Here is a 6,428-nt window from a genome sequence, read left to right as displayed (position 1 = left end):
TTAGTATCTTTTACTCCTTTTCTATACTCTGGGCTCTACTCTCTCTTCTCTTTCTGGATAAAGATTTTTTCTAACTCTAACATTAGGTTCTCGTAAATACTTCCTTTCGGAGAGCCCCTCATTCCCGACGATGGCTTGATTCCTTAGAAGAACTCCGTTGATGCTCTCCGATGCTTTCTCTCAAGAACTTGTGCCCATCGCTCTTGTGATTTCCCTTCCTCCATCAACCACTATGGATGACTTCATGCACATGTCGCTCACGCTTTTCTCTCCAATTCCTCTTTCTTACGAGATGCAACGGATTATCTTATCGGGGATTCGCCCGTCATCAGTTGTCATGGGTTTCGAAAGTTCTTCGAATTACTATTCGATCTTTCGGAATCCCCAGTAGCCTATTACTCTTGACCTTTCTCACCTGCTTGCATTGTGGTTAAATCCATATGTCTAGCAGCATTCATTAAAATCCTTTGTGATTTTCCTCTGATCTTATTGATTCTACCTTGGTGTGAATTAACACAATCATCTGTTGTGACTCATAAATTATCTTCCAGCTCAAACATCCTTCCAGGCAGAACTGGATCTCGACAAATCAACCTTGATTGATTGTCCATCTAAATCCATTCAGCTTACTTGTAATTGATCGGAGCATCTGATTATGATACACCAACCTGGAAATCCTAATTCCTTTGGTAATTAAGTGTGAGTATTTTTCAGATGTTCTATAACCCAATGCATTGCATCCTATCTCCCTATGATTGTGTACCGATACTCACATCAAGTCCTTTGTGGATTTCCAGACCCATTGTTGGGTTATTATCCGACGGCATCCTTTACATTCAAAAAATTATTGTGATATTGTTCCCTTGATGCATAATGTCATTGGTAAATTGTGTCTTCTCCTTCTGATGAGTTGTATCCTATGCCCTTGTCAGCCATGCTCTTGAAGCATGTGTTAATTACTCTTGACGTTTGCGGTATATGTTCCTAAGATGCCCCGATGGGTTGAACCTATGCCTTACTAAATCAATATGACTCGAAAAGTTTTCATGAGTCTTACTCTTCTCGTGCTTTGCCGAATATCCTTTCAAAGCTACAACCTAATCAAAGGCGAGGAGTAAATGGCAGGTGATGCATTGATGAAGTGGGGGTCGACCTTGAACTTTGTGTTCATGCCCATGGAGACGACGTTGATCTTACCATAGAAGCTTCTCGTATCAATAATCATTCATTCTGTGGTTTAAATCTGGTATTTGTGATCTTGTCCCTTGCAATCGTGGTTCCGACCATGTTGTCCTACCTTGATTTCATTCTCAGACGAGTTAAAATACTTGTCTCCTTTAGATCAATACATCGGTCCAAGCCTTAATGTTGATCTACCTTCGAGTGTTGTCCCTTGTATCCCGAGAATATCACGGAGCTACATATCTTATTGTGAGCTCCTCATCAACTATGCTATTTTCTTTAATTCCAGTTTCCTCGTGTTTGAGTTGTTGGACATGCGAGTACATCGATAACTGAATCGAGTATGCATTGCGATTCAACAATTTTTAGTAATCTGCTTTGTTTACGAGTTTGTACTCGATCATGTCATTCCAAGATGTTAAGCTAAATCATCATCGTCATGTTGGAGCTTTAACATACTATCTATGTCCTCCATCTCTGGAGCACATATCCAGCTGTGTGTTAAGCTTGCATCAAGCATTCCACATCATGTTGGTTGTCCTGAAAGGCAATCTTAATTCTAAGCTAGCAGTCTTATCTATGATTCCGACAACCTCTTGCTTCATCCTTTCCTTGCTGGATGTCGTCGCTGATCGATTACATCTTCGTGAAACTTCTCGAAAATTGTGTCGTGATCACCATGAGCATTCTGAGCTCTTTCTGGGTATCAATCGAATGCATGTTGAGAAATACCATCCTTTCCCCCCGATGGATTTGTATTACCATGGACATTCTTGTTTGCCTTCCCTCCAACACAAACGTGTTCATGTTTTGTGTTGTCCTTTGTGTTCCTCACTATCCAGCTTATGTTATCTTCTACCTTGGAGTATTACTATCTTTTCTGTCAAGAATGTTGTGAGCATCATTGCACCTCTTAAGAATTTTTGATATAGTGATACTTCTCGACATCACCATTCATTTCTTGGCCTGTGTTAATTCAAACCGGAATACCAACAAGTGAACTCTGATGTATGATTCCAATACTTCTAGCAACCCTATTGACTTGAGGTTAACAACTGATTGTTTCATTCTTAGTGTGTTGGGTGTTGACTCATCTTTTTTGTCATCGGTTGTGCTACTCCGTCCGTATTTCCGAGTGCACCCTTCGACAAATGTTTAATTATTGTTGTTCCCTCGAGCATACGACATTATACCATTTGATTTGACAAATGCTATCTTCTTGATGTTATAATTTTGGAGATTCAACCCTGTCAAAACCTCGAGGGATTGTTGTTGAGCCCCTCAGCCGCACCCTCAACTTCTCCATGGTTCGTAATGAAGCTTTTGATAGCACTATCTTTGTGCCTATCTCATGAATAATATAATTGATAAGAATAAGTGTTTTCCCAAAGTTCACGTGCGCTCTTGCCGCCCTGAATATGTGAAAGTTTTGTTTTGCTTCCTCTAGGATCATACCAAATTATTCATGCATGTGTGAAGTGTTATATGCTTTGAAGAATTGTTATCTTCACTTCATATAATTTATCTTAGCACCCCTAGCCACTGATTGATTTGATCAAGGAAAAGAAGTTCCTTCATAAGAGCTAATCAAGGCTTACTTAGGTACCTCGATATCCTCGATGAGGGTTCTCAAATCAGAACTCGGTTGCATTGTGTGGTAAGAATTCCACGTGGGCACGAATGTCTTGACATTGTGTTCATGTGTCTTACAATCCAACTCGTGATCCATTTATTGGTTGTGTAGTTCATATCCTGAGAATCCTGCATCATCATCTTTTCTTCTCAGGCATCTTGAGCCTGAGGTATCCTAACACCAATCGGATCTGAATCTCGGGCAGATATGATGGTTGGAGCATTTTCCCAATAATTATAACTTTGGTCTTTATGTAACCTGGTACGGTGATGTCTTGACTAGCACACCGGGCCGCATGACCTATTGTTATAAATTCTTCCATATGAAAGATTCGCCATCTTCCATGCGGAAACTATATGACTTATTTCTTAAGTTGTTCCTCATGAATCCTCTTTGTGTACCCATTGGTCCGACCTTTATCGGATGACCATGTCGATACTACCCCGAAGCACGGATGTGGTACTTTAAATTTCAATAGGAACATTGGAAGCGCAATGCTAAATTGTTTCTGATCAATTATGCAAACCGTATGGTATGGGTAAACATCATGATTCTTCTTGCCCCTTTGTCTAAATGGTTATGTATTTAATGACCAATCATGTATAACATACTATATGTTTTCCTCAGGAATGGTATACTTTGATACTTGTGTGTGAACACATTTTCCTTCCTATTGGTCTGTTTGACCTTTCTTGTGGCATAACTTATCTAAGCAGTGTTAATTCCCTGCTTAGGTAAAATTCTCGGTATACAACTCTGTCAGTAAGACCCTGTTACTATTGTGGATAACATTCCAGTAGCCGCCGGTGGACGAGAACCTTGCCTATTGGTCCGCCTCGTTTCAGCGAGCAGGAAAATGGTTATATTCGTCCCCAGCCCTTGGTACCGACGTTGTTAACAACATAACTGACACGCTATCCTATGACATGTCTTGCTACCAAGACCGTATAATGTCACCCCTCTGCCTGCTCTCGGGCCATATAGTGGACCCATAACCCAAAGTTCCACAGGATTGAGACCTGACTCTCCTGTACATCTTTTGGCTCCGAATTATCCTTTGCACTTGGCTTAGTATGGAATTCCCGAGCCATCGTCCAATGGAACGATCACTCTTCGGTCCGGATATTATCCAGCATGCTGGAGATCTAGTCTGTAGTCTTCATGACAATCTGAAGTCTACTCAGTCCCGTCAGAAAGTCTGTATGATCGTCATCATCAAGATATGGTCTATCAACCTGGCGAAAGGGCTTGCCTTCGTGTCACACCAATAAGAGGCGCACACCGTTTTGTGATCGAGGGCAAGTTAGCTCCTCGCTATATTGGTCCTTTCACTGTTCTTGAAAGGCATGGAAAAGTGGCTTATCAATTGGAACTGTCGGCGAACCTTTCTCAGGTTCACCATATCTTCCATGTGTCTCAGCTACGTCGCTGCTTCAAGGATCCTATTCGTGTAGTGGATCATGATATGCTTGAGCTACAACAAGACCTCTCTTATAAAGAGCATCCGGTCCGCATTCTCGACCAGGCTGAACGTAAGACTCGTCGTAAGTCACCAAGTTCCTTAAAGTGCAGTGGTCAAATCATTCTGAAGATGAAGCCACGTGAAAAAGCGAGGATCATCTTCGTGATGAATACCCCGAGCTCTTTCCTTCTACCTCTTAATTCTCGGGACGAGAATTCTTGTTAGTAGGGGAGAGTTGTGACATCCTCGGCTTTTGCTACAGTGTTGGATGTAATTAAGCTACAGTAAATCTATGCAATGAATGCCACGTCATCATAAATTATATCGTTGATCTCGTGTTAATTAAAACCGAGTCAAAATTCGAAGTTTAAAAATAAATCAAACGGGAAAAGTTTTATAATGTTAAAATAAAAATGTTAGGGAGTTATAAAAATTCCTTAACGAATTATAAATGTGAATCGGGCACTTTTAGAAATTATTAAAACCCTATATATTTAAAACACAAATAATAAAAGAAAATAAATAATAAATAATAAAAGAAAGTATTTTATAAAAAAAAAAATTGTAAAAGAATATAAACTAAAATAAATAAATAATAAATAAAATAAAAACAAAACAAAAAAACAAACCCCATGGCCCAATTAAATTTCGGCCCACCCACCTCGGGTATAAAGCCCCGAGAGGGGGCAAACCCTAGTGCCCCCGCGCCCTCCCCACTCCTCCACCCGCCGCCGCGAGGGAACTCCTCCCACGAGCGCTCCCTCCCAACCTACCCCTCTCGGTCTCCCTCCCCCACCAAGAGCCCCCCACCCCTCGCTAACTCCCTCCTCTCTCGATCTTCCCCACGACGAGAGCCCCACCCCCACCTCATCTCCCCCTGGAGACCGAGCCCTGCCTTCCCCCACCATTGCCCAGGCCGACCCCCCACCTCACGCCAGTTCCACCCCACTCCCCCCCCCGCTCCGGCCCGTCCTCCTGCACCTCCTCGTGCCGACCTCCCTCGCAGACCGGCCAGATCCACCCCTCGGCCGGCCCCTCCTCTCTCTCCCTGGCGGCTCCCCCTTCCCTCCACGCCGGAGCCCTCACCCCCTCCCCACCGGCCATATCCGCTCCTCCCCATCGAGTGGCTCCAGGGGAGGGCCTCCCCTCGCCAGCCTCTGGCAGCCACGGCGCCGACACCTTCGACGGCCACTCTGGGAGGACCCTCCGGCGACCATCAACAGCCACCGCCACCACCTTGTCCTCCTCCACGCACGATCCGACGCAGTCTCCTCCGCCCCTACCCGAGAACTCCGGCTTCACCGGGCCTTCCCATCAATGCCGGTGAGCCCCTTTTCGGGCTCCTCCCACCGTCTTTTTCCTTGCGCTATCACGGTTCCATTCCGGCAATCGACGCTCCGTTCTGACGTCGTTGTTCTCGTGTAGGTGTAGTTGGAGGTTGCTCCTTCTTCTGTGTTGAGATAGATCTTCTTTGTAACACAGAGGGTTAGGAGTTAGCACAGAGATGTCTTAGAGAAAAATAAAAATAGAATGATGTATTCGTATATGTATGTATGTATTAGATGCCGTATGTATTTTGTATGTATGAGATGCATGTATGTATGTATATATGTATGTAGGTATAGGGAGAAATACATTATGTTTAATATGTGTGTGTAAAACTCGTATGTGGGCTATGTCACTTACCGGTGGGGCGAGCCCACCCCGCTGTCTATGACAGGGAAGCCCCACACCCTCTTTAAAAAAAGAAAAAGGAAAATTAAAATTAAAATTATGATTTTTTATTAAATAATTGATTAATTAATTAGATATGTTATTTAATTAATTAGTTAATTAATTAAATGGATAATTAAGTAATTAGGATAATTAGAGTATGACACTTGGGTCCCCCACTAAATTAATCTGATTAAATAATATTAAACCTAATTAAAAACTTGAGTCTATGACGCACGGGACCCACTGGTGAGTTGACCAGTCAACTGCTGATGATAGTGTGACATCATGCTGATGTCATAATAGCATTTAATTAAATTAATTAAATCTGTTTTTAATTCCTAAATAATTAATAAAACTTTAAAAATTAATATTAACTAAACCGTAAGTCAGATTAAAATATTTTCAACATGAAAGTTGATGAGGAGAACGAGAAGA

Source organism: Hordeum vulgare, chromosome 4H (assembly GCF_904849725.1).
Source record: "Hordeum vulgare subsp. vulgare chromosome 4H, MorexV3_pseudomolecules_assembly, whole genome shotgun sequence".
Classification (NCBI taxonomy): domain Eukaryota; kingdom Viridiplantae; phylum Streptophyta; class Magnoliopsida; order Poales; family Poaceae; genus Hordeum; species Hordeum vulgare.
This window is presented reverse-complemented; position numbering follows the sequence as displayed.